This window comes from Dasypus novemcinctus, chromosome 17 (genome assembly GCF_030445035.2).
Source record: "Dasypus novemcinctus isolate mDasNov1 chromosome 17, mDasNov1.1.hap2, whole genome shotgun sequence".
In the NCBI taxonomy this organism is placed as follows: Eukaryota; Metazoa; Chordata; class Mammalia; order Cingulata; family Dasypodidae; genus Dasypus; species Dasypus novemcinctus.
This window is the reverse complement of record NC_080689.1, coordinates 83325413-83344500: the sequence shown is the minus strand read 5'-3', so window position 1 is coordinate 83344500 and position 19088 is coordinate 83325413. Positions and strand designations below refer to the sequence as shown.

The following is a 19088-nucleotide window of genomic DNA, read 5'->3' as shown; positions in this document are numbered from 1 at the left end:
CCTGGGAAGAGAGATGTGCCATTTGCCTTGTAATCTACAGCTGGCCTTGTGAAGAAAAAAAAGCAGCTGAACCTGCAGAGAAGCAAGCCTCAGGAAGAGAGAAGCCCAGGAAGCCTGACCCCTTGCTGGCATCGGCAGCCATCTTGCTCCAGCACGTGGCAATAGACTTTGGTGAGGGAGGTAGCTTGCCCTTTTTGGCCTGGTAGCTGTAAGCTTCTACCCCAAATAAATACCCTTTATAAAAAACAACCAGTTTCTTCTATTTTGCATCAGCTCTTCCTTTACTAATAGAGTATATCTATGCATTTTAACCTAATACAGCATATTTGTAGCTATATACAGTCGCCTTTATAATTTGTTTTATTCATTCAATGTTATATTACAAGTATTTTCCTCTACTGTTTTACAGTCTTGATAATGACTATTTCGAAGGGTTAAATGGTACTTTATCTTATTTATTTATTATTTCTGTTTTGTTTTGTTTGGGGTACGGGGCCAGGGATTGAACCTGGGAACTTGTAAATGGGAAGCTGGCGCTTAACCACTGAACCACAGTGGCTCCCTGAGTTAATTTGTTTTGTTGATTTGCTTGTTATTTCCTTTTTTTTTTTTTCATTTTCAGGGGGCACCAGTGATCAAACCTAGGACCTTCCCCGTGGAAAGCAGTTGCTCAACTGCTTGAGCCACATCAGCTCCCGGTACTTCATCTTATTAAAGAATCAAGATTTACTAATTCACTTCCCAGTTGTTTAGCATTGAAGTAATTTATATTCTTTAGTGTATAGCACTGTAATACATATCTTTATGTATGTAGTGTTTTCCTTCTTTTGAATTTTTTTAAGGTGTCATGCTTTTTGTTTAAATGACAGGTGAGAAAACTGAATCCACTGGTATCTGTAAAGAAGTCTGATTTAGCCCCAATTATGAGAACTCCACTGTTGCATCAGAAATATCAAGTAAGTGATTTTGATCCTATGATACTTTTAGTATCCTGGCCTGTTGTTCAGATGCACTGGTTGGAATCCTGAATATTTTACTTGCACAATTTATAGAAAACAAATAATGACCTCAACCATTATTATTATTCTGTTGATATTCTAACTGATGCACAAATTCAAGACAGCCTTAAATTGAGGACAGAATAAGCTGCTGTGCGCTCCTTTCAACATTGGTGGAGCTCTGCCATTTTACAAGCAGTGGGCAGTGTGGGTCTACCTGTGGTTCCTGAGCTTGGCTCAGGAGGGCCATTTCCTTAAAGGGGACTTGCCTGGGGGACTAGGCCCTATGCTCACTGTTAGGGACTCAGCAGCTGTGTCCCCTCTAGCCTGGCACAGACCCTGAACAAGTATCTTTGTGTCATTTCAGCAGCTGCTTCTTCCCAGGGGTAAAGAAACCTTCAACCCCTGGCTTAGTGGAAACTGACCTCATTTTTCCTAGTGTGTATCCTTTGAGACATAGGCAAAACAGGTTATTATTATAAACTAACGAAACCAATGGAAAACTTGAATGTTCCCTTGTACATCTGGCCGTATCTAGTCATTGCTGGCCACTGCAGGAGTCCAGAACTGCAACATAGTCTCCATCCTCTATCCAGCAATTGCCAGCTGCTCTAGGAGTCCAAAAAGTGCAACATATTCTCCATCCACTCTCCAGCAATTGCCAGCTGCTGCAGGAGTCTGATCCTACAACCTACTGAGGGATCTCTTAATTTTCATATACTTACTAAATATTTCAATGCAATGCATATCACATCAAACACACTTACCTTGCTTCTTACTTCTACAACCCCACTGTGATATTGGTAATTACCAGGTATTTTACTTCAGCAGCACAAAAAAACTACTTTCTTACTTTATGATCATCCACTTTAATATGCTGATTAAGGTGGCCTCTGCATCTTTACAAATCACATTCCTTTAGTATCCTAGCCTAATGTTCAGATGCACTAGTTGGAATCCTGAATATTTTACTTGGACAATTTATAGAAAACAAATGAGTACTTCTACCATTATTATTATTTTGTTGATATGATTCTGCAGAAGAGAGGTGAAATGTGAACTGAAAGTGTTTCTGTTTAATTTATTCTTATTTAGTCATAAGTTATTGGAGGAGGGGAGAAAGAGAAGACAATTTAAGCTGTAATCTGTAAGTGCAGTCAGATGAGATTTTTGCATTACATTATATGAATGTCAGAGCTATAAATACCAAGTTGTGATTTTCTATGGCCAGGTAAAAGCTCAGAGTCTGCAGCCGGTGAGTGGTGGCAAGCTAGCTTTAGACTAGTGGACTTGCTGGGGGGACAGGCTGGCAGGCAGACTGTGTTAGCTTATGATATGTGACAAAATACCATGGCTTGGAATCTGATTCTAACCAGTGCTTTAAAGATAAACTGTCAGAAGGTAAATGCCCTCCAGAAGTTCAGATCAGGTGGCCTTTGACATTTGACACTACCTGTCATTTCATCACTTTCCATGTAGTAATTTGTTTTGAATATGAGCGGTACCACATATACCTGAGGATTTAAATGTTCAGGATTCTTTTCATGAATTTGGTCCACCAGAGTCAGAGAAGCAAAGTGAAAAACCCAGTGGACTTTGAAATCAGATAGAGAGCATCTCCTCTTTATAGAAATGCCATGGAGACTGAGACAGGTTTAGTGATTTATCAATGTGTGAGAGAATTGGGACTTGACGCTCTAGCATCTGTATCATCTTATTTCATATCTCCTGCTTGTTATATTATACACCACTGCCATTTTAAAAGAAATGAAGAGAGGAAACACTTTTCACTGGAGTTCATATTCTGCTAGGTGAGACAGGACAAACACATAAAGAAACTCAAGGAAAACAATTATAACCCAATTTAAGAACAAATATAGAAAAACTATAATAAAAATTGCATGCATAACTAATAAGGAAGGAGGAAGCAAATGAAATAGTTGTCATGGAAAACACAAAGGTCTTAGAGAGTTTTTGAGCTAAGTTTCAAGTGTCAGGACATCAAGAATTGTTTTCACAGATTAATTCTAATTCATTGTTTTTTTCTTCATAATTTTCTTGAGTAAGCTACCTGGAAACAAAAAGGACCCATATCTATACTTCCAGTGATGATAAAATTTCTCCCTCTTAGTAATATAATAAAACCTGCATTTGAAACTAATTTTTTTATTAATACACTTTCATTCTAAATATTTTCATTCCTGAAAAAATAATGTAACTTTAGAAACTTTTTAAAAATTCACCTATCAAAACAATCCATCTATACATTTTTTCACTGTTTGGGTTACAGGGAACAGAGACTCACTCAGTCTGACCCAAATAAGTGATTTTGTTCATGGGATACTTAGACCAGTAAAGGAAATGCACTATGTGAATCCCAAGGATCGGAGTCATTGTTTATCTGGAACAGAGGAAGGCACTGTAACCAGAGAACATTTTGGTTCAGGAAACCTCAGGGGCCCCAGGTGTGAGCTGGATAATGAGGATGACTGTAATAGTAATAACATTTATTAGGTGCTTTCCATGTGCCAGGCACTATTGCCTGTATTAAAGCACTTAGTCCTCACAGCCACCCAATAATGTAGCTCAACATAAGAACCCATTAGAGAGGGAGACTGTGCAGGACTGCGCATCAACATGGGGGCCAATAAAGGGATATGTGGCCTAGATGTAGGATAGGTATTACAACATGCCCTGGTTGGAAGCACTTCAGAAGGGTAAGGCGGGTTGCCCTCATGGTATCAGCTGCACCAATTGTAGGGAGACAGTCTGGGTGGAATGATTGTGAACACAGACTGTGTGGCAGGCAGACCCTTGTTAACCTTGGACAAGTGACTTCATCTCTGTAAGCCTCAGTTTTCTCATCTGTAAAAGAGTCCCTTCTTAATAGGGTGGTTGTAAAGGTTAAATGAAATAACACGTAACTAGGTACTTTGCAACAGTTCTTAATACATAGGGCTGAAAATCAAGGTGTTTATCATTATAATTTGAAATCATTTTATTTTTAAATGTTTTTATTAAAGTTAATAGATCACATAGAACATTACATTGAAAAAACATAAGAGGTTCCCATATAACCCACTCCCCCCCCATCATTTTTATAAATTGTGTTATTTTGAAGATACATCACAGAAAAGGTTATGTTATGAAAAACATAAGAGGCTCCCGTATACCCCCCACTCCCCCACCCCACTCCTCCCACACCAGAATATTCTTGCCTTTCAACCAAATTGTTTCCTTCATAAAACCTTAAACCAAATCTTCAATTCTGCAAAGTCACTTATTGCAATAATGCAACCAAAACCTGAAATTCCTTTTCATATGATTTAACTGAATTTCTCTGTGTGAAGCATGGCCTACCTCTCCCTTTGCAAAGAGATAGAGCTATCTCCCCATCATTCCCAAACAATACAGCTCTTTAATTCTTTCCATACTCATCAAGTGAGAGGGGTGCCTAAGCCATCTAAGCACTTTCATCTGTCTTCTGCTATGTGGAAAAGTGCATTGCTTAATTGATTTTAAGCTATTTATAAAATATAAACTGGAATTCTTAATTGCTCTCTATTTTTTTTTTCATTTTATCAGTTTTTAATGGAAGTTGTACATAAGATTCTTTTATCCCTGCATCTTCTCAATTGCTTCTTCCTTATATTTGCCCTTTTCCTTTCCTACTTGGCGAGATTTGGCTTTACATTTGAGGGTCTTTTTGCGGTCTTTATCCAGTTTTAGCCTAGTGATGACTACCTTGCTGGGGTGAATGCCCACATGGACAGTGGTGCCATTAGCCTTCTCCCGCTGCCCCCATTTGATGTAGATGACATATTCCTTCCTGTTAACCTGGACTGCTTTGCCAATTTGCTGACCTTTGTAGTGTCCTCTCACAACCTGAACATCATCTTTTCGGATAGGCATGGATCAAACATTATATTTCTGTCTCAGCTCCTTGGAAAGAGGGGAAGACATAAACTTCCTCCAAATGTGGGAAGGTGCATTGAAATGCCTTTTATGGTTCTTGCTCTGATCAGAGGTCACAAAGGGATTGAACTTCATTTTGGCTGCTGCCGCTCAGCGATGGCTGCAAAAGGAAAAAGCTGCTCTCTATTTTTGATGCTGATTTTAACTGTATTTAACACTGGAAACTACTTCAATTCATTATCACATTATTAAAGGGCAAGAGTACTCAAAAGTACACTTCTCGCACCTGTATGCTTCCGTGTACATATGTATGTTTTCTGGTTTGTGATTTTGATCTAGTTATTGGTTTTTTTTTAAATTTTCCCTTAATCATCCATTTCTTTAGTGTGTATTAATCCTCATTGTGAGCAGTGATGAAATTAGTGTGTTTTCTCTTACTTCTCTTTCCCCACCCTCTAGTACCTGATTTTAGGTGATTATATCATTTTGCTTAAGAGTTTGCCTTTATTCTGTAAATATGCTTCTACTGATGACTATCTTGAGATACTGATGATGGCACCTTCATTGTCCCCTCCTCTAGCCAAGTGGTGAGTTGCGTGGGACCAAATGTCAGACAAGGAAAAGGAGTGGGTCTTTCACACCGAAGATAATCCCTGATGAGTGATAGGCAGGTGACATCACCCATCACTGCCCCTCTACCCTAGTATATACCACCTGATTGCTTGGCTCAACTCCCTTGCTCACATAATATCTCTAATATATTCTCTTTCTCCTCAGAAAAGCCAAGAATTTGATATCCTTGTCTTAGGTTCTGTGTTTCCTAGAGGCAATCAAGGCCTTCTGCCATCATTTGGAAAGCAAGTGTAGAACCAAGAACTTAGCTTAGTTTTCTTAGTTTTTGTTAGTTCATGAATTGATTTAGATGAATGTTTTTTGTTTTTTTTTTACCCATGATCTCTGTTTGGTCCAGAGATTCGAAGATTCTCTCACATTCAGCCATGGAAGCAAGGTAGAGCTGGGATAGAATCTCATTTCTTGCCCTGTATTCCTCTGCCATGTCAAACTCTATGTAATTCATAAGTTCAGCCAAACTTTACTGGAAGATACTGGAACAAGTCACTTGTACAGAGCAGGGGAGGTCAAGTGCAAGAAGGAGGCTTAAATGATGTAGCTCTTGTCATTTGTTTAAGAGATACACCACAAGAATGTGTTATAGATGTAGCTGTGATCAGGGCTCAATGGCTTCCACAGATGGCTGTCTACTTAGTGAGCAGCACAATGTCCCCATATACAGGAAGCCTGGGAGTGCATTTGTGAAATCTCAGTGTGAGCCCATTTGTAGGAGTCCAACATTTTTATGGTTTCAGTTCACATGCTGGCAAGATGCTGGGTAATAAGATCATGGCATAATGTGGCTGACAGGTTTTTATGTGTATAGGCATTTTAAAAATCAGCAAGCCAAATTAAAGGAATTTTTTTCTACAGGTTATTTCTAAAATAGTGCTTTTAAATGTAGGATGGCCAAGTATTAGTGAGTATTTGACAAATTTGAGGAAAAAAATGTCAGAAGTTGAAGACAGGCATACAAAGTATGATCTATGAATAACTGGAGGGCCTGAATGAGAAAACCAAAGCAAAGACATGAAAAAAATATTAAAAATTATAATTCCTTATTTTTCTGGAAGGAGATTCTTTGAAGCTGCATTATGAAACCTTACACTGAGTATTGACTCAGAATGACTAATAGCAAGACATATTCTCGCTAAAATTACTAGGGTGTAAAAGTAGAATGAAGTCTTTTGTGCATTAGAGTAAAGCAAGTGCATTATGAAAAGAACATTAGCATCTCATCATCAGTTTTGATACTATTTTGTGCCAGAAGAAAATGCGGTAATATATTTGTGGAAAGAAATGTGAATCATGGTGCTATCAACAGCAAAACTGACATGAAAGTGTAAACAGCATTGAAATCCAACTTCACTGGCTTGAAGTTGGGTAATATGTTCCCATGATCCCTTTCAGGTGAGGGAACAGATTTCAGGAAGACATTGGTAGGAGGACAGATGTTAAGTCTTACATTTACAGTTATTTGTCCATTCATTCACTCTAACTTTGTTTAGGGTGCATATCTATCTATGTATTTATTTTATTGATAAGGATGAAGAAAAACCAGTAGTTGGAGAGAGATTGTTTAATGTGTTAACATCTAAAATTAAATGTCAAACCTATTTTTAAAATTCAGTATAAGTCTTTGAAAATGAAAAATAAATTTTCCCTCAATTGGCTGATTAGGGAATTGGGTAAAAGGGGCTGAGCACTGGGGCATCTCCATTTCTTTGGTATTATATCCCCTTTCAGGCTCCAAACATCATATCATCTCCAGATCCTCTGAGACTCAGGCTGAGGCCTCCAGCTCAAGGTCTTTGTGCTGTCAGTAGTGGGGATCACTGGGGAGGCATAGAGATTGGAGGGAGGAGTTTTTCTGGAGTGGGTAACAGGAGCCAGAAGACACCTCGGATCATTAATTGTCTGCATTTACTTTGACCGGCCAGTTCATGTTTCCACCTCCGTGTTCACACAGAATGCTGGAAACCTCAGTTTCTCCTCAGTTTTGCTGATTTTCCTAAAGTGCCAAAAGAAGGTTAGGAAAGCAATGGAATGCACGTGGACTTGTTTCCCTTCCTCTCTTTATCCTATCCACTCCACACTCACATTTCCTCTTCCTCTTCTTCCTGTCTTTTCATTCATTTCTTCAGTGTCTTCAGTGTATTCCAGGAAAAGAGGATTTATGAAAAGACACTTTTCTTCTTTGAACAGTGTAGACAGCTGCAAGGAAAGGAACCCACTTGATGACCATGTGCACATGTGCAGGAACACCCTGCAAGGGGAGAGCCCACCCCAGAACTAACTTCACAGGTGCTCCTTCCACTGGGTGTGGCCCAAGGCTTTTGACAACCAGCCCAGTTCCCTGCCTGGACCATTCAGGCTTGTGCAAGCTGATTCAGTGATGCACGTATGTTAAAACCAGGGCAATGCTAAGAAAATAGGTAAAGAGGATGGGAGAAATTTATAGACATTGTTGTTCCCATGACCTCAACTTCCTGGATGAGACCACTTCCTTCAGGATAAGAATCAGAAAATAAGGAACAGATAGAATGGAGAAAAGCTATAAAGAGGAGCTTATGAATAAGAAAGGGAGAGATTACAAAAAAGACAGAGAGAGGAAGGAAATTACATGCAAATTGTTGTTCTCTGTATCTGATACTTCAGAAGCTGTGAAGTAAGCCTCCTGGTAACCCCGGCAGTAATGGTGATCTATCAACCTTGTGAAAGGAAATGGGAAAGTTAGGGTTGAGGGCAGAACTCAAGCTCCTGTTGGTTATGTCAGGGTGTGGTCTTATCCCAGGACACAATTCTGTCCTCACCACCACACTCCTCTCCTAGGGTCTCAGTCGCTTCACCTTGGCTGTGAAGGAGTGGGTCTAAGATTCCAGAGTCCCTTTCCCAGCTCTCAAATACTATACCTGTGGCCAGTGAGGAATGCCTGTACCCTCTAGTTCCTCTAAGAAGGCAGATACTCTCCATGTCTTTCTATACATGATGTTGTCTTTCTTCTCCTTTTTACCACCTTCACTACCTCCCTGCCTCTTTTCTCTCTCTGTATTACTGCCCATTTGCTTTCTCCTTGTCAGCTTCCACCAATCATATTGTTCTATGATACAGGAACACTGGAGAACAATCCCTGTGCACATATTATTCCCATATTATGCTGCCACCCTCTCCAAAATATCAGTCAATTAACCAATCCTCTCTAACCAGGGAGCAACTATCAGAAGCATGGAGTTGAATCAGGTCTTGTGTTCTAGCCAGTCAACTCTGCCCTGTTCCCCACTCGACAGTCATGCCCCTCCATGTACCTTTCCTCAGTCTTGTCCAGGCACCCATCAGTGCTAGTACTTCAGTGGTTTGATGAATTCCCAAAAGATTCCACTTATTTAAGTGGCCTGTCGATCCCCTATTATATCACTTTCAGACTAACTGAATACAGACAAGTTACTTTACCTCTAATCTTACAGTCAACCCCTCCAATCAGTTCAGAAACTTATAGGGATGCTGTGAGGACAAAGTGTCTTCCATGAACCTAAGGTCATACCAGTCTCAGGACAATCGCTTGATTTATAGGATTAATGGTCACTGTCACCCACAGGACATGATTCAACTCCGTGCCTCTGAGAGTTGCTCCCTGGTTTAAAATGGATTGGTTAATTGATCAATTGATTTATTGAAGAGGGTGGCAGTGTATTATGGGAATAATCTGAGAGGAGCAGGGAACCCTTGGCCCTGCTTCCCAGAGACTCTCCAAGACAGCAAGAGCCAATATGTGAAGCAAGCCTGGCAGGCCATTCACACAAGGCCTCCAGAAACCCAGCCAGGCTTTGGAATGTGTTGGAGAAAGAGTTGTACATGAACCTCTCAAGTGGAAGCAATTTCAGGTTTTAATCTAATCCCAGGATTTTGGATTTGTGTGAGCAGTAGAGAATAGAAGGATGTTCAAGGATATGTTTCCTTCAATACCTTTCCAGCACCCAGGTGCATGTGTAGTCAGCCCAGAGCACATGTTCTTTATGTCAGAAAGGATAAAACATTAATGAAGTGCTACCAGACCGGTAAGTACAGAGGGAGAAGCCCTAATTCCCAACCACCACCTGGCACCCAGTAGAAGAACTTTGTCCCAAGTCTAGTTGATAGTCTGGGAGAGCTTGTGTCCTGCCAGATCCCCTCCATTGTAGGTCAACACCAAAACCTCATCTACACTCTCTTGTGCTTTATTCCCAAGAGCTGCTAACCAAGGAAAAACAAAGGCTTTGAGGATTGGTCTTATGGGAAAGTGAATCTTAAATAGCATAGCAAGGAAAGATGATTGCAAACACAGTACACTCAAAGAACATGATGATAATACTTCTTACTATTGTTATTAAATATGGAAAGAATAAAGCAGACCTCCATGTATATTTCCATTACTTTCTGATTTCACAGTCCCTTCTTCAGTTGCTAAAGTAGCAGTGTTACTAGACTGTTCCTGATAACCCACTCACATTGGATCCTATCTTGAGTGATATTACCTACCTGGATTGTCATTTTCATCACTGCTGGTGGAGACATACCTCTGATCCACAAGCCAATCTTTAGGAACACATACATCTGCAAGAAAGTTTTTGGAGAATGTGGCACACCCATCCTTTCCTTCTCCACTTGATGGCTTGCTGGCTACCCAAGATCACCACAGGTTCTTAGACCATCTCTGGACTCTGTGGAGTCAGAGGCCTTCAATAAGACATTATAAATGGTCTGCAAATGAGCGAGGTGGAGAAAGAATCCCCTTTTAACTATTTACTTTCCCCATTTTGATGGATCATTAAAGCTCTTATGTCCAAACTTATCACCCTGAAATTCTGACTGTTCTGGAAATACTCTATATTAGATGAGTTCAATGAAAAGACCAATGGCAGGCTCAGAGCTGCTGCCCGGGAAAGTGTATTGTGAGGATGGAAATGTTCTTTCTGCATCGTCCATGGCATAGCTACTAGCACAAATGGCTGTTGCGCTTTTGAAAAATGGATAATACTACATTGTGCTGCAGATGCCCTGAAGGTGTGGTGCTCAGAAATAAGAACTGAAATCATGAATGTTCCAAACTTATAGACAATTCGAGATCCCGCCAGGCCGAAGAGATGTGAACTAAATGTATAGAATTTGGAGTCAAAGCACTTAATATCTCCAGACTATGGTTTCCTATTCTCTAGGTGTGAAACTCAAAAATTCATTCACCTCTCAATCCTTCCATATCTCATATGTTTTGAAAAAGTCAGATATGGCTGCTTTTCTTTTATCATGACCAATCAAAATGCCATGATCAGACTTTACAGGCTTACTAAGAGGTGAGATTTATTACTAAATGAAGACTTATTATGAAATCTTAGTAAGAGGTGTTCTCTAATACAATTTTTTTTAATGATCTTTTTTTTTAAAAAAAAAAAGATTTATTTATTTAATTCCCCCCCCTCGCCCGGTTGTCTGTTCTCTGTGTCTATTTGCTGCGTTTTGTTTCTTTGTCCGCTTCTGTTGTCATCAGTGGCACGGGAAGTGTGGGCGGCGTCATTCCTGGGCAGGCTGCACTTTTCTTTTGCGCTGGGCGGCTCTCCTTACGGTTGCACTCTTTGCGCGAGGGGCTCCCCTACACGGGGGCACCCCTGCGTGGCGCGGCACTCCTTGCGCGCATCAGCACTGCACATGGGCCAGCTCCACACGGGTCAAGGAGGCCTGAGGTTTGAACCGCAGACCTCCCCTGTGGTAGACGGATGCCCTAACCCCTGGGCCAAGTCCGTTTCCCACAATTTTATCCATTTACAGTCCTGTGAACATTTTCCTGAAAGGTAATGGGGTATTCTCCTGGTTTACTGAGGTATACTTGACATACAATAAACTAAACATATTTAAAGGATATAACTTGATAAAATTTTGACATATACCCATGAAGAAAGGAAGCTGGCATTTTTTAAACAGAAAGCTGACATTAGCAACTTTTTAGTGTTAGAGAAATCTAGGAAAACACACAAATGGACACACGTTCTCACACATGCACCTTGAGAATCATACACACACACATCAGGAAGCTTCTTTCTGTGGAGAGGTTCTCTAGACAAAGCCAACAAGGAATATTCATTGATCATCATCTAGATTTTTCCTCAGCAATTGTGTGAGGAGAGAATACATACTATTGTTGCTTGCTCTTGGAGCCACCTGCAGTTGCAGAAAAGAAAACACTATAATGATCACAACTTGCTATGTTGTGTTTGTAGAAGGCTTTAGAAAACCAGATGGGAAAGAGGGTCAAGTCAAGGAAACCAAAAAGCAAGTGAGGGGACATCTGAGGAGAAGGCATGAGCTTTTCCTGTACGATGTATCTCTCCATTTTGGTTGGCATTTAAAAAAATTCTTAATCCAAGAAAATATGGCTGCTAATCTAATGCTTCCATTCGTGGTTGTCCTTTTGAAACAGAGATCGGCAGGTCAAAACAGATGCCAAGTGAACACAGTCCCCACCAAGGAAATTGTACATATCATCTATAAAGTAATGGTCAGCTTTAATTGAACGGAAAAAGAAAAATACAGAAAGCAATGGTTCTAAAGGGAAACTTACCTTGGAATTAGGTGGGGCTTCCTCTACTGCCCTGGCTCCCAGGTATTTCAGCAGGCCCTCTGGGGGAGCTAGGAGGATAAAGAGTAATAGTCAGTACATTGGAGGTATTGCCCTTGGAGTACTCTGAAGTTTTGCTTGACATGGACATTAGAGTAATATAGAGCAGGTATTTAACAAGGATAGTGTGAGCTGCCAATGAGTAGAAAAAGGGAAGCAAAATGGAGGTGGAGGAATAAAATGGGATGCAGTCCTTGACTTTGTAGCTAATGACATCCCAAAGCAATGTGAAATAATCCAAAAAAGTTACCAAGTACATGCCATTGTTCAATGATGGATTATCATTCCTCCTGCCATTTTGAAGTCCAACTAAAATGCTACTATCACCTTGTCCTGTTACGAAATCATCAGTATCCATGGTTCCACATATGTCATCTCTCTCTCTTTTTTTTTAAAGGCGGTACCAGGGATTTACCTCTGAACCTCATTCATGGGAGGCAGGCACTCAACAACTGAGCTATACCTGCTTCCCATTTTTCATCTTTTGTATAGGATTTTTTTCTCTATTTTTTAAAAAATGTTACATTCAAAAAATATGAGAGGTCCCCATTTACCCCCCACCCCCCTCACCCCACTCCTCCCACATCAACAACCTCTTTCATCATCATCATGGGACATTCATTGCATTTGGTGAAAACATTTTGGAGCACTGCTGCACCACATGGATAATGGTTTACATTGTAGTTTACACTCTCCCCCGGTCCACTCAGTGGGCCATGGCAGGACATACAATGTCCAGCACCTGTTTCTGCAGGATTTTGCTGTTATTTGTACATGAGCATTTTATTAGCTTTCTAAAGTTTAATAATAGGGTAATTGTTTTAAAGACATTTTATTTATAACTTTATTGTGGGACTGGATTCAAGTCTAGGCAAAACATTCTGTTTTATTTATTTTTTAATCCTTAATCATAAAGATACTCATTTATAGAAGATTTGAAGATATTTAAATACTGCCACTTAAAAATTGACCACTATAAATCATGTAGTATTTTTCCTTCCAGTCTTCCTTTTCTATACCTTGAATGCTTATTCATTGAATGTGATGGATGTCCATCTTTATACTATCCAGGCACCAATTTGATAGCTCATTATTAAGGGGAGACATGAGTTGAGTGCTAAGGCTCTAATGCAGTTATAAAAGTTGCAGCAAGGATGATATACACCAGATCAATAGCCAAATGGTAACTTGAGTTCTTATTGGTCACTGTCCCTAAGGCGTGCAGCAAACAGTGCTGAGCATTTCTAGGACTCAAGATGCTGATGTTATGAAATACGCTAACATCTCCCAGTTCCTATCTGTTTGGGCTGTAGTGTGGAGGACTGACTTAGGTAAACCAGATTGTGCTTCCAGTCATTCAGAATCTGAGCTGAAAAGGCATGTGGACTTTCTATGTGCATTTCACCCTATGTCAATTCACAGTCTGCAGTCAGTTTCCCTTGCTGGCATGGTGTAGAATCATCGCATGGCCAAGTGATGGGGCTAGATTATGGCTATAGCATCAGGATCAGGGACACTCCTGTTTGAAATTGTAGGCTAATTGTCTCTGCACCTCCGTTCTTCTTCAGAAGAGTGGGAATAAACAGTCATAGTATGGTTGTGTTGAAGGTTGAATGAGTAAATATATGTAAAGGGTGTAGTAGTGGTTTTTTTGAGAAGTTGACACTGGCAATTGTGCTATACAGATGGGAAATAGCTTCTCCACCCTCACCTTCACAATCTCATCTCAAAGACTCTAACATAGATATCTCCAGCCCTGGTACACAAACCCTCACCACCTAAAGGGAATACAGATGGCCATCACTTAACCCAGAAAATAATCACATCCCCATTTCTCATTCTCACCTGGAAGCTGGAATCAGGGTGGTTCTTCAGAGTAAAGCAAGCGCACAGTCCCTGGGAATTGAACCCAGAACCTCATACATGGAAAGAAGGTGTTCAACCACTGGGCTACATCAGCTCCACCCTGGTTTTTTAATTATCTAGATTTTTTCTGAAGTTCAAAAATGCATACCATTTTCTCTTGTACCTGAGGTCACCTGTAATTATATTAAAGAAAACACTCAGGATCAGATCATGCTGTGTAGTGTTGACACAGATCTTTTGCACTTTTGGTACAGATGGGAAACAGTGGTTGAGTGAAAGGTCCCATAAGTAATTGTAGCAGACACACATGGAAAGATACACACTTTTCCTAGATAATGCATCTCTCATGTCTATTTTGGTTGGCACAAAAAATTCTTACTCTTAGAAGGAAAAACTGCTGCCAATTAAAAAGCCCATATACTTGATTCCCTGCTCTTGCTATTTGTAAATAACAACTTGACACAGTAATAGAATACTCCTTAAGTAAGGAAATTGTATATGTCATCTATAATGTACACGGTCAGAATTTTCATATCTGAACTCAATTGAAAATGAAAGGAATAAGTAAAGTGACAATTTTCTCAGACAAAGAAAGGCAACCTTACCTTGGAATTAGATGGGGTCTTCTCATCTGCCCTGTCACTAGGTGGTTCCTCCATCAGGCCAAGGCCTCTCTTTAAAAGGTGGTACACATTCAAATAGTGTTTAAGTGCCCATCCTGTGCTGACCAAAAATAATTTGCTTGCTCACAAAAGCCAAATTGATTGTTAGGGAGGCATCCCCCACTTAAAAGAGCTCATTATCAAAGTTGAATTTTAAAAGTCCCATTCAAGTAATTGCCAAACAAATAAGTTCTCCCTATATACAAAAAAAAAAAAAGGCCAACAGAAAGGCCTTCTATCACCAGGCCAAACCAGAAGAAAAATGTTCAAGTAAACAAACAGGACTGCTGTTATGTCAAAATGCCAAAGTTCAAAAGTCACCCCTAAAAGGTCTAGAACCTCAACCAAAAAGAGGCATGTTCAGAACCAAGAGGACTCACACACAGGAACTCAGGGCTTTTGGGGAGATGGCAGAGCTGAAGGGGCTTTTGCCTTTACCATGCTCAAATCCAACAGTAGCTCCAGAGTCAGGTTGGTAGGTACTTAGAATCCTGTTTCTAACACTATGTAATGTCAACTGAGAAATAAACTAAGTTGCAAGGCAACAAAGGCACTTATTTAGGGTCTTAGGGTTGCAATTAGGGGAGCACAGATTCAGGTAGCAATCCAAATCATGTCCCATCTTTGTATTTCCAGGCAAGGGGCTTTAAAGAAGACTTGAGAAGTTGTCTGTAGTTGTAGTGTATTTGGGGTATTCAGTATTCTGTATTGTCCTTCAGGTTAGATAGTTAACTGAGTTCTTTATCTTGTGTGTGTGTGTGTGTGTGTGTGTGTGTGTGTGTGTGTGTATGTTTTAATGGTCAAAGACCAGAGAAGAAATACTTTCAAATATTAGCATTGGAGTATGGATGTGGCTCAAGAAGTTGAACACCTGCTTCCCACATGGGAGGTCCTAGGTTTGGTTCCCAGTGCCTCTGAAAAAAAAAAACAAAAACAAAACCAACCAACCAACAATCAAACAAAAGAAACCAACTCGGGAACCGATGTGGTTCAGTGGTTAAGCACTGGCTTTCCACATACATGAGGTCTCAGGTTTAATCCCCAACCCCAGTACGGTAAAAAAAAAAAAAAAAAAAAAAAAAAATTAGCATTGGTATTTTTTCAGTGGTGAGCTTGTGATTTTGATTCTCTTTGCTATGCCATCTGAAGTTTCTTAAATAGTATGTTTAAGTTGCATAGAGAAATAACTATTTTGAGTGCTAATGACACCTGTGAAAGTCAAAAGGTCGAACGTGCTTCTGAACACTTGCCTTGAATTGCTTTTCTAATGCCTTACCCAGCATGTTTTTGACAGCAGCTGTTATGTTCAAGGCCAGAAGATGAATGTGATTGGGAACGTGGTCACTGGAATTACATGTTCAGGGCTGATTCCTGACTCTGCTTCATATCAGCTGGGAAATTTACTCAATTGTCTGCGTCTCATTTCCAGATCTGAAATACTGAGCTAGTACCATTGGCCTCATCGGCTGTCCCCAGAATTAAGTAATGGTCTTGGCTCAAATTAGAGACACAATCCATATTAATTTATTGATATATCTAATGTTTTTTCTTATTATTCACCTGTTTGCTCAGTTACTTTTCTTCATATGGTAATTCATAACTGTAATGTATAAGTATTGTGAGACAAAAGTCATCCTAACTTCCAAGAGCAACACCCACAGTGGAGTTATGACCTTTTTCTACCCTCCCAGACAGATATTTATGGACACCAAAGGCAGACTGGATAAACTGGGGGAACAATAATAGTGCAGTTGGCACACTGTTCTTATGTTGTGCTAAAAACTTCTGCCAAAGGACTAGGCCCAAACTGAGTGTGAAATACTAAAATATCTGTCTGGAAGACCAGAGCATGGAATATTAGAAACTACTTCACAACAGTTGTGAATTAAAGGCAGCCAAGGTGTCTTTTGTTGTTGTTGTTGTTACTGTTTTCAGGAAAGTTTATTACCAACCCCTTAGGAGGGCACTACAAATAATGGGGTTAGAAACCCAAACCAAACCTTGAAACAGTTGAAAACAGGCCTGCTAGAGAGCCAGATGGCCCCAAGTCGTCAGGGAAAGGAAGTAAAGGAGAGGCATTCTAGGCGGTGACCTACCCTGGAGCCTGAGTCTGTATATTAGTGTGACTATTCTGGGGAAGGGGGGGCGGGCAGAAATCCTCACCTCCATAACCCCAGTGTTGCCCTGGATCATGGGGAGGAAAGGCAGAAGCAAGCACTGAGGGCACAGACCTTACTGAGTCTAATCTTGGCATCACTGCCTCCAAAACTGTGAGACAATAAACTCCTTTAAGCCAACAAATATGTGTTATATGACATGTCAACCATGGTGTACTGAAACAGTTCCTTTGAAAAATCCTCTTGCCCCAAAGTTCCTGAGGGGAAGAACTGATGCCCTGGAGGAGGTGGCTCACCCACAAGAAGAGTACCTATCCTGACCCAGCCTCCTGTCTCTACATTTCCATCCTTGATGCAAAATATGAGGTAGTTTCCCCCACATAAAGGCCTTCTGAAGTATCAAGGATGTCCAAATTTTTGGCCAACTTCCCCCAGCATCTTCACAATACCTTCTGCCTCATGTGAGTCTTCCTGTGGGTTGGACTACCATCCCAAGTGACCAGTGGTCTGCTTGGCTCCTCTACTGGCTCAGAACCTAAGACATTCCAGACCAACTGCCAGATAACAGCTATGCAAAGAATTAGCTTCACCTTTAACTGAACTACCCTGGAAGAACAGTTAATGCTCATCAACTGGCAAAGTCACCCACCTGACTGAGGTTTGGTGAGTTAATGAATGAAGTCTCCCTGTTCCCAATTATCTCCCTGACTAAATATTTGAACAACTCTCTTAGTGTGGAGTCCGTACCTTCCCTGCTGAAGTCTTTCTCATCCTAAGAGTACCCTTTCTGGAAGATATGGGCGTGAGACTTTGTGGTTCTGATATGTATTTTACTGATCACTAGTGATGTTGAATGCATTTTCATACTCCTGCTCATTCTGAACTCACTGCAGAAATTATGATTTATGATTTACAGAGAGGGGACATGGTGAATCATTTGTACTCTGAGATGTCCACATCCTTAGAGAACCCAATCATGCTGAGAGTAATCTCAAATCCCCAAGGGAGACAAACACAGAAATGCTTCGTGTTCCTGCATCAAGAGTCCCCACTAGACTTGGAGAAGAAAGATGGCCCTCCATGAACAGGGGGTTTTCACCCCCATACTCCATGAAGGCCAGTATCCCTCAGAGGACCCCCAGAAATTCTTACATATCTAGGTCAGGCAGATCTCAAGCAAAACTCTCTTCATGTTGTATCAATTAACCCAACCCAGTCTCACAAGAGAGAATGATGTTCCCACCATGAGTTTTCACAAGGCTTTATCTCTTTTTAGGAGCAATGACAACAGCAGATATGTAGACAATGAGGACAATAGTGAGCTTTCAGAAAGGAAAACATCAAGAGCCCACTACATAAAATGCAAAAGATGACCAGTTCTATTCAGTAAACTCACCACAGTCTTGGGATTCAACTGACCATCCAGTTCTTTTTTGTATCTCACCTCAACTACCTTCTGAGTATTCAAAAGATAGAGTTACAGATGTGAAAATGCAAGATTTGCAGTGAACCCTCTTGAAGTGGGCTGGCGGACGAAGTGGATATTTTGGTGTGAATTCATGATGTTGACTCCATAAATAGATACAGGATTAACTACAAGGCAGTTAGACTGGAAGTTTGCATGGTGTTGCCTGTCTAAGCTGGACTCAGTCTTCCTCCACCCCCAATGCATTGTTGACTGTGAAGTGCTGCTTTCTTTTCCAAGTCTAGAATCAGAATAGTGACTTCATTGCCTGAGGGTGAAACATCAGAGGGTTCCCTTGCTTCTGTGGCAGCCGAGGAATGTCGTCTTTATGGTGACTGGATTTGATTAAGCAATTCCTTGAATTCCTTGAATCTATTTTACCCCAGAGATCACATCGAAACCCCTTTCTCTCTGGATCTTCCTCTGGGGTACCACAAAAGCTGACAAACTAGACCAATGGCCATTCTGACTTACCTTCCTTGTGGACCTCTGGGGCAGCCTGGAGGGGGCTGGGGCTGAACACCACTCCCTCTGCAGCGGTGGGAAACAGGTGTATGAGCTTGTGAAGGTGCTTGCTTTGGTGCATGAGGTCAAGGAGTGGTCTGGAAGTTCTGGAGGGAGGTGCTTTCTGAGCTTTGAGAATGGAGGTTTCTCATCAGAACCCAGGCCTGGGGAGGAAGGAAGAGAACCATCCACTGACCCCCAGAATATATGCACTCCCAGTGCCATAGGAACCTGTCTTCGACTTCTGACTGCTCCTTAGCTGCTCCTTAGCCAAATATGTGCAGGATGCAGGCACATCAAAAG

The 19088-nt window shown here is 40.8% G+C and overlaps 2 long non-coding RNA genes across 6 annotated transcripts in view; one reads left to right on the top strand and one right to left on the bottom strand.

The window, feature by feature from the left end:
• The first annotated feature begins 636 nt into the window (after positions 1-636).
• Positions 637-19088, top strand: part of LOC131274042 (uncharacterized) — a 46930-nt gene continuing 28478 nt past the window's right edge. Inside the window, exons 1-2 of the long non-coding RNA XR_009181250.2 lie at positions 637-698; positions 870-956. This is a non-coding gene — a long non-coding RNA (uncharacterized lncRNA). The remainder of the gene's footprint in view (positions 699-869; positions 957-19088) is intronic.
• On the bottom strand, positions 7090-17428 carry LOC131274041 (uncharacterized). Of its 5 annotated transcripts, none has more exons than XR_009181248.2 (8): positions 17266-17417; positions 14643-14755; positions 14017-14210; positions 12115-12182; positions 10079-10115; positions 8149-8236; positions 7626-7739; positions 7090-7536 (listed from the first exon to the last, which is right to left on the bottom strand). It is a non-coding gene; the product is annotated as an uncharacterized lncRNA (long non-coding RNA). The 5 variants fall into 5 exon arrangements; XR_009181247.2 differs by having other exon boundaries at positions 10041-10115; positions 17266-17416; XR_009181245.1 differs by having other exon boundaries at positions 8149-10115; positions 17266-17428.